Below are 9779 nucleotides of genomic sequence, written 5' to 3' on the forward strand. Positions count from 1 at the left end.
TATATTACAGATCAAACATTTATGTCTGTAAAGTCTATGATTGCTTTGCTATAGAGTCATTTAGGTATAGAGTTACTGCTACAGTAACAAATGCAGCTATAATGAAACTTCACCTGTTTTCCTATTTAAGCACCAGTAGTGGCAGAGCAGCTCGCTCTGCCTGATCGCCTCATTAAAGAGCCATAAAGCAGTTTGACACTCACAGGATGCCAATCCATCACAGCTAGGCCACTTCTGATGGGGGGAAACCTCTGGGGGAGGAAGGCTGCAATGGCTGGGAGTGAGAAAAAAAAGAAATCCATGTCAAACTGAGCTGTCGTCTGGTGAGCTGAGATGCCAACACCCCTGAGGCGGCAGAGCTGGATCCAGATCCAGTAGCCAACTAACATGTCCCACAAACTCATGAGCGAAGCAATTAGTAGGAGCCCCTGTGGATAGAACATTCCTTTCTCAGTGATTATTTCTCTCAACACCCCCCCCCACCCCACCCCCCCACACACACACACACACACTTCTTCTCCTCGATTCATGTTGTGTCTCTGTGTCTTTCTTTTGTGTCTTGTACTCTTGTGCTTTCTTGCCAGTCTGGTGTGTCACCCATATACCTTAATCAGCTCTCAAGTGAGCATAAATATTGCATAATATCACAATATTTAATAACAGTAGTAAAAAGACTAGTACATTATATTTGTCAACTTCTCAATACAGAATTATCAACAATGCCCTTTTATAACTGGATTATGTATGTTTTTTTTTGTTTCTTTTTTTTTTCATTGAATGAAAGGCATTTTGGCTTATTTCCTCTTACGAACATTTTTTTCAGTTCATTGAAGTTTGCAGAAATGTTATGCAAATCTATCAAATACACTTTCTTTGAGTTAAGTCAAATTCTGAACCATTGTTTAAACATTTATTTTCAACTTTCACCAATTTCTTGGTGTTTTTGTCAGGAATGGGTGGTATAGGACCCAAACTGCAGCAGATAAATCAACCAGAACATGACAAACACCAACTTAAAAACCAAATTAAATCACCAAATCCTGACAGTACCCCTCCCCATAAGGGCCAATTTCAGATGCCCCAATACAATATAATACACCTAAGCGGAGGGGACTTGGAGGAGTAACAAAGTATAAACAATTCCAGAAAACAGTGAAGGCTCCTGCAGCCAAATGACGGTGACGGATCAACATAGCAAACCCCTCCTCTGGAACAGGTAGCAATAAAGCGTTCCTGACAACTCTCCGCTGAGAAAGGACACATGAAGGGGAGCAGCCCCAGTGAGCCTCTTCTTGGACTGGAAACATGGCCAAAGGGGAATGAATGCTGACGATCCTAAGTCACAATGAACAGGAAGCGTGGCCCAGGCTGTTCCTGGAGAACAGACGCATGAAGATGAGCTGCCCGAGTGACCCTACACAGGACCTGGAAACTTCACCCAGGAATGGATTGAGTGGATGTGGTATGGCATGATGGGAACAACGCTGCAGGAAACCCATCTGATGTGGCGTGAGATGAACTGCAGTGAACTGGTGGTGTAGGACCAAAATGCAGAAGAACATGCTTGGTGACAGAAATGTAAACATTTAAGAAATCAATTAGGACATGATTTAAAAACATCTAAAATAATTAAACTAAACCACAAAATCCTCATAGTTTGGGACATTGTTGTCATTCCACATTTAATTGCTTATCAACCAAAGCAGCTTACAGGTTTCTTAAAGTTTAGGGGCAATGTAGTCTTAATGGTTTGCCTCAAGGTCACAACTGTTAAGACTGAGTATTGAATTTCCCCACCAAGAAGTCCGTGTCCCCCCATCTGCATGACCCTATTCAAGGAAATTTCCAGTTGTTTCATCTCACAGATACCGCATTTTTGTATAAAGAATATACATTTTATATTTTTGTACATAATTTCTTTTCTATCGCAAAATTGTTCCCAGTGATATTTTTATATTATAATTGTGTTAGCCATAATCAGAGAGCCCATGTTGCTTTTTAAGACATATTTTTCGGCAGAGCACCACGTGCTCATTAGAAATTTGACTCTGGGTTGTGGGCGGTACTGTTGCCACGGGAGTTGGCCTCTGCTGATTTCCCATCAGACCTTTGTTTACACTCTCTCCTCCTAGCGTAGAGCACCTAGCAAGCCCAAGCTAACATTAGCATAGCAAAAATATAAATCCTACCTAAAAAAAACACACATTTATGTTCAACATCATAAGAAAAAAGAAAAAAAAAAAAACACCAAAAAACACAAACACGATTTTCATCAGAGTGAATCTTTAACTGCTTCAATACAATTGGAGTCTATTAAAGTTACATTTGAACAAACTTTCTTACATTTAGACTTAAGGTTTGTTGAGCAGGAAGTGTAATGTTCATAATTTTTTCTGAATGTTATATTAGTTGAACTTGGGATGAGTTTGGAAGAACATCCTTCTCTGAGAAAACTGGCGACTACAATGTTTTATTAATAACCACAGCAATATGGACTACAAATTATTTAGAGACAGACTGATGTAAGGCAACACTTGACTTTCTCTGCCAATGTTTGGCTTTTGCCCCTCAGTGCTGGGCTTGCTTTCATCTCCAATTCATCAGTTTCAGAAATCACACCAAGCAGCATTATTTTGGAGCTTAGTTTAATAAATTAATCCAAAAAAAGAAAGAAAGAAAGAGAAAAAAGGGAAATTAGTTTGGACCACAAGTTGATGGGTGAAGGCTTTAAAATGCAGCAAACTTTTATAAATGAAAACTAAATGGGCTAAAATTAACATTTTTCTGAACACATTTTTGTGATGACAGCTCCAAAATCAAATTCTTGCTTCTTTTTTCATTGTATTGTACTCTATGTCCATAAATTAATTAAATGGATACTAAGATTAGTTAAACACATTTTTCCATGATTGATATTATAATGACAAAAAAAGCGGCTGGGTGGCTCAGTGGGCTAGGTGAAGGGCTGGCAACGCAGAAGCCCTAGGTTCGATTCCCAGGGTTGTCCACTGACCCCCACCCAGATTGGGTCCTTAGGCAAGACCCTTGACGCTGCTGCCTAACTGGGTCCCTGTGCCCCTCAAGTACAGGGTTGTGTCAGGAAGGGCATCCGGCGTAAAAACTCTGCCAAATCACTGATGCTAAAACAGTGGGTGCTGTTACGCTGTGGCGACTCCGAAAGGGATAAGCTGAAAGTGAACTACATATTATAATGACAAAAAAAGGTTAAATGTAGAAAAAATGTGAGCTAGTTAAGTATTTTTTTTGTTTTGTTTTTTTAATTTCAGGCAACGGTGCAAAATGAATCCTGAACAGTTGTTCTGCCACAAAAAATGAATTAAAAAAATCTTAAAAATAATAATTACATGTGAACGCTGAAAAAGGATGAGATTGAAATGGGCTCAGCTTGCATTGCTTGGAGTGTTGTGCAGCAACATGCAAGTGCTCTGGTAAGCTATAAACATTAAAATTCAGAAAAAATGAAATAAAAAAAATCCTAGAAGCCCTCAGAAAATAACTTCCTCATGTTCTTATGAGTGATTGACCAGTTTTCCTAACAGAGTTTATTTACAGCGTGACTCAAAGATTTCAGACTTTGATGGTACCTTATTACTTTTATTTTTTTTAAGAAAATTAACAAGTTTTCTGCATGTGAATGTCAAATTCTTAATGTGATTTTATTTGCAAACATGTGGTGTTAGGGTCCAACACCCTTGGGCATCAGTAGAATTTGTCCCTTTAAGTTTTTTTTTAGCTAACATTTTTGCATACCTAAGGCAGTGTTGTGTTTGTTTGTTTGTTTGTTTGTTTAGTTAAAACATAGATTATTTATGAATTATAAAAAAAAAAAAAAGTAGACTCTTACTTCACTTGTTCCCACCCAATCAGCCATTATCAGCAGTTAAACATTGTTAAACAAAGTCTAGTAGATATGACAGAAAAATCCTCCTGCATTTGCATTGGCACAAAGGAAACCTAAATTACATGTAGCTCAGAAAAATGCACTAATGCAAATAATGTAACCCAACTATCTAAAAAGTGAAATTTCTCTTCATAGTTTTTTTTTTTTTTTTTTTTAACAGACAGTTTAATATTTATGTTATAGTTTGTTGTAGTTGATCAAGCTGCCATTGTTTTCAACCAAATAATTATAACTTAATTATAAAAGATTCTGGAAGCATTTAGATCAAAAATATAAAACAATGCTGATAAAAATGTGTTCCAGCTTGTCCCCTTATTGCTCCCAAAGCTGTTTAGATACCAAACTGAATCGTGATTTAAAAATAAAAGAGGCTTGGAAACTTTTGAGTGATATATTTATCAGTGCAGCTCAAACCAATTGTGCGGGAAAGGCCATTGACAGTTAAGCTCCTCTTTTCTTTGAAAGGGAGTTACTCTCACTCGTCAAACAATTCTGCCAATTGTTGTCAGAGGAAATAAGTGACCCCCCGCATGGAGCCGGTCGAAGCCACATTGATCACTCTTTCATCCTTTTTTGCTGGATGGTCAACAATGATTAGGGAACCGGAAATGAAGCCAATTCCCAGACACTGGCTCTAACAAGTGTGTGACATAATCAATGCAAATGATCAGAAACTATTGTGCAAACAGATCCAACTCCTCTAATTTGCCTGAGCTTTATCAGGGATAAGCTGTCATATTTTCATTTTAGCTGTGTGTGGAAAGACCCTACACAATGTCTGTTCAGTTTTTTTTTTTAATTAGCTGTAGTCTGAAAAGAAATTGAGCAACAAGCAGATTGATCACAAAATCACCCCACGCCTGAATAAATGCATGTAAATGTTAAATTGAGCGGTATGAAAGACATTTTTGCTGAGTTGCAAGTAAACTGCCCACTGGCAACTGTGAGCCCATAAAACAATTAAAGCAATGAAATTTAATTCTGTGCACAGACATGGACTTGTATTAACAATTTTCTGACAGTTTGATGAAGCTTTGTACTTAGTAGCAGTTTTTTTTTTTTTTTTTTTTTTTGCCCTAGAACCTTGCAGAACTGCCAACTTTGGATAATGACAAACTTATCATTGCTTGTCCATATGTGCATTGAGCACTGAATAAATATTGATTCATCACTTCAGGTTTAAAGAAAAACTCACTGTTTCTGATGTGGTGTGACGATGCATGAGGTAGCAGGAAGTCTTAAAAAACCACATAGCAATTTCTGTCTTTTTGGCTCTTCCAACCTCTCTGTTTTAACCTCTGAAGATCTGGCGTCCACATGTGTGGACGTCACATTTTGGGTTAATTCTGCTTAACTGGGGCCCTGTGACTTTGTGTTTGGGTCTTAAGATGTTAAACTGTTTTAATTGATGTCCTGACCCTCATTGGCTTTTCCGATTGGTTTTCTATCACTTTGTAGTGGTATTTTGTCACCAAAAGCTCTTAACATGGTCTTCATGAAGCATATGATAATGCCTTTCTCCCCTTTAGTAGTATGTTTACTGACAAACAATTGAAGCACTACAGAATATGTGAACAATTAAAGTAAATATAGAAAAAAAAGATGTTTCTTGAAGGTGAAAACTTTTCCAGTAAAACACACACACAAAAAAAGAAAAAATGTCAAGCGATTATTGTAAGTTTGTGACAATTTTAAAACTCTGAAGTGGCAAAAGGTTTTTGACATACAGGAAAAAAATATATTTTTAGACAAAAAATTGAATGAATTTGTCTTTGGAGATGAAAAATGTTTTGTGGCTCATAAGTGGAATCATCAAAAACTTAGTAGGGAATTTATTCTGGATAGAAATGGGACTATGCAATCACAAAAGAGTAGATGTTTATTGCCAAAAGCAGGACAACTGCCAAAACACTCTTGCTTTTAATTGTGTTGCTTCTGAATCTCATTTAACCATATTTTTACCAAAAATTTCACAAACCTTTTTAATTAGTTTTAAATGGACTTCCACAAATACAGAGTCTTCCTGAGGTTCTGATGTGGGTGTACCTCTGTGGCAACACAGTTGGCCATGACTGAAAGGATTTATCGCTACTCTTACTTGGCAAAGTGGTATACAAAGAGGCTTCTTTTTTAAGTACCTCAGTGCAATTCCCCTGCAAGTCAATATGCTGCTTAAATTTTTATTTGACTCTGAAAGAGTGGTAATTCTCTTCAACTGCTGCTTGAAGGTATTGATGCAGAGTAGGAATGGTTGGCTTGCTGGTTCTCGTGGGTGGTGAACAGCGGTGTGCTTTAGTAATCTTTTCACCTGCCCCTATTCATTTCTCTTCAGCACCAAGTACACAAAAAAACTGTCATTCAGCAAAGTGTTTGCATGCAGGCAGGGACAGCAGTGACTACAGGGATCAATTTCAGGGTGCGGGGATGACATGAGAGTAAACAGCTACAGGAATGACGAATGATGAGCAGAATGTAACATAATATGTTCCAAAAAGTATTCAGATCATCCATTTAAAATGTGGGGTGCAGTCACATCTATGTTGTTGCTTAAACTGAAAAAAAAAATGTGTTTCTAACAACTAAGTGTGTAGGTGTGAATACACTAGTGCATTTTATTTTTTTTAAACATTGTAACTGAATATTTTGCCAAACAAGTACAGCCCGCTCCATGATTGTTTGAAGTTGTACTGCTCTGAATTTCTGGGTGGCGGGTACAGTCATCCTCACGTACATCCTACTCTTTGGCTATACTGCAAAAAGTGCAATAAACTATTTGCAAACTTCAATTTCTCCAAATCTCTGCCACCTGGAAAATAACCACCTCCACTCTTCACATTACACCCGTCTAACAGAAGCTCCACTGGCTACCAGAGCCTAATCAGATCACCTACAAAATACCTGTTATGGCTGAGACCGTATATTTTGTTTTGTTTGTACTTTTGGAATGTTTTTCTATTTCTGTTTTTTTTGTTGTTGTTGTTTTCTGCTGCAGTGAACAGAACTCAGCACAAGTTTGATTAACAGATTTCCTTTATGTGAAAAAAAAAGTCCTTCAGGCACCAAATAAACACATGATTTGGCCAGGCTAGAGGCCACAAAGCGCTTAAAAATGCTGATAGTAATGTCCCTCCAAATCTCTAAAACAAAGAACAACAGCAACGAGTCAACTCACAAACTTCTGATGAGCAGGAATCGGGGCGTCAGGACTCAGGAGCAGCCAGGTTTGCTTTTCCCAATTCCTAAGCCTGAACTTCTCCAGTGCCTTATCTCAACATCCTGAACTTTTGTCACCTTTTCTTCACCAAAAGAAGGAGTTTCAATTCCTCTGTGGCAACCTCAGTCTGGAGCAATGCAATTTGGTCTGCCCCTGTACCGGCTTCAACTGCAGGAACTTCCGCACCTGCTTCCGCCCAATCGGGGTTAGTGGCATTAGCAACAACTGCAACAGCCTCCACTCCTATGCTGTCACCTACACCAACTCCAACAGATCTCTCCAGCCAAGGTCTGCCTGAGGGTTGGAGCAATCTCTGCTCAATTAACCATTTTTTTCAAAATGCTCTTGATTTTAATTTGCCAACATTACTCAAACGTAATGCTAAGAATCACAAAGAACAACGGTTGACCACACCTTACCTCCAAGTATAGAATTTTACAAAAGTGAAGCAAGCAAAGAAAGAAAGAAAAAAAATAAATAAAACATAAACTAAATTGATCCTGATGGATTAACAGATCCCGGATGAGCCCCCAATTCATGTTACATCCTTTTAATGTTATGCTCCACCAGACCCCCTTGACCGGGTCTGCAACCTGTGGCTCTTTTATTTAAGAAAAAAAAAGTTAATCTGTTAAAAAGTAACTATACAATATGAGAAAGTAAACTAATTTAAACTTTAACTTATTTACAAACAGTTGAAGGACTGTGCGTATCTCAAGTCAAACTACAACATTTTGACCCATGTTTTGCTTCAAGTCTTGTACTGACATCTAAAAGCAAAAGCAGTGTTTAGGACCTGATTATTAAGCAAATTTTCCATTTTTGAAAAAAAAAAATCAAGGATTTTTAAGTGTGTTTAAAAAATATGGCAAGGGTCACTTAATTAGTTCAGATTTCATTTTCGTTTGTTAGATTTACATTTCTGGCAGAGATTCACCAACAACACCAATTAACTAGTTTTATTTAATCACTGTTGACATTACATTTGCTACTGCTTTTGCTGCATTGAGATGATCATATGTGACAGGGTGTCTTTTATTTTGAAAGGAACTCCCTCAGGTCTTTCTCCTCCCTCCAGATGGTTGTATCCATTGCTGATCTCATCTCCATGGGCTCAATCAACTCTGGAACTCACTTCCCTCTGATGGACTCACTCTATTAGTTTTCTAAAATTTTCAAAACCTTCATCTTGAGATTTCCATGCCAATCCTAATGAATGCATGATTTTATTTACTTTTGTAATTTTACTGTATTGTCTTGTTTGTGTAGTTGTTTTGTATGTCTTGTTTTTACTTGTAAGGCAGCCTTGGGTGCCCAGAAAGATGCCATTTAAATAAAATGTGTTATTTCAGGGATTGGGCTGAGTAAGATACAAAAAATTGGAATCAAACAAGTGGACCAAGAGACTTTTCTGGTGTGAATACTTCCCTAAAATTCAGTAATTTCAGGAAAACACCAAACCTAACTTCATACAGTAATCTTTTGATAGGAATTGTTAGCATGGATTGCAGATAGTTTCTCTTTTTTAAATTGATCAAAAAGGGTTGAAAAGCTTTAGGCTGTTGGTTGTGAAGAGGGATTGTGGTTTTGATGCAATATCACCAGAAAAAGACACAAAAAAAATAAATAAATAAAAAAAGACTACAATCTTTGAGCTGCAGCTGCAATCGGAGGAAGGTTAGAAGGCTGTTTCCAAACAATTTGAAGTCAATCGTTCTCCAGTGAGAAGGATTAATTACAAGTGGAAAGCATTCAAGACAGTTGTCAATCATCCCAGGAGGGAACGTCCTAGTAGGGTCACCCCCTTCAAGGTCAGGCTGAACAACACTCTGAGAAATTGCTGAAAACCAAAGAGCTGTATTTCAAGCTAAAAGCTTCAAAATAAAAATATCTCTGAAAACTATCAATCATCCAGGATTGTTACATAGCAGAAAAAAAGTTTTTAAAAGGGTCATTTGGACTTAAAAAAAAAAAAATCCAGATGGCTCTTTTTAAACTTTTTCTGCTTGGAAATAAAACTTTTTCAACAGATGGCCAGAGTGCAACCTGCATCAACCTCCTTTGCTCCTCATCTGAGTTTAGAACATCATTTTTCACCAAAAATAAACAGTGTTTTTTTAGCAAACTTTTATCAATGTGATCATTAAAACCATATTAACTGTACAGTTCAAACTAAATCTGCTTCATTTTCTTTAAAAAGGCAACACAGCAGCTTACTTTGTAAGGATGAAGGTGAAAACTTCCTTCAGAAAATTTCAGAAGTCTTACTTTGATACTACTTCAAAACAGAGAAACACCACTGTGAAACCGCACAGTGCCGTGACTCAAATCTCGTGGGGTGGGCAATTTCATTGCATAAAACGGCATTGAAGCTTCGGTGAGCCGGCTTGTTGGTCGCAACTCAAATCGTGTGTTACAACCCTCAAGATTTGAGACGCGACTCAGGAGATTTGGGTCAAAATCAATGAGATTTGAGTCACGACTCATGAGATTTGAGTCACGACTCACGAGACTTGAGCTGTGACCTACGAGACGTGACTTAGGTGTGCCACCGGAAGTAGATTGAAGCTGTTGGGAGCGCCAACCTGTACTGGAAAAAAAGCTGTTCGGCTAAAGAAACTCGTTTCCTTTTGGGGTTTTTTT

At 37.7% G+C, this 9779-nt stretch overlaps 2 long non-coding RNA genes across 3 annotated transcripts in view; one reads left to right on the forward strand and one right to left on the reverse strand.

The window, feature by feature from the left end:
• LOC112150627 overlaps positions 1-7225 on the reverse strand; it is a 73377-nt gene extending 66152 nt beyond the window's left edge. The window contains exons 1-2 of the long non-coding RNA XR_002919996.2: positions 7095-7225; positions 204-274 (exon numbers count right to left, since the gene is read on the reverse strand). This is a non-coding gene — a long non-coding RNA (uncharacterized LOC112150627). The remainder of the gene's footprint in view (positions 1-203; positions 275-7094) is intronic.
• A 3-nt stretch (positions 7226-7228) lies between these two features.
• On the forward strand, positions 7229-8775 carry LOC118598682. 2 transcript variants are annotated; one of them, XR_004947779.1, is made up of 2 exons: positions 7229-7341; positions 8184-8775. It is a non-coding gene; the product is annotated as an uncharacterized LOC118598682 (long non-coding RNA). The 2 variants fall into 2 exon arrangements; XR_004947778.1 differs by having other exon boundaries at positions 7236-7341; positions 8215-8775.
• Positions 8776-9779: the final 1004 nt, after the last annotated feature.

Source organism: Oryzias melastigma, linkage group LG4 (genome assembly GCF_002922805.2).
Source record: "Oryzias melastigma strain HK-1 linkage group LG4, ASM292280v2, whole genome shotgun sequence".
Lineage (NCBI taxonomy): Eukaryota > Metazoa > Chordata > Actinopteri > Beloniformes > Adrianichthyidae > Oryzias > Oryzias melastigma.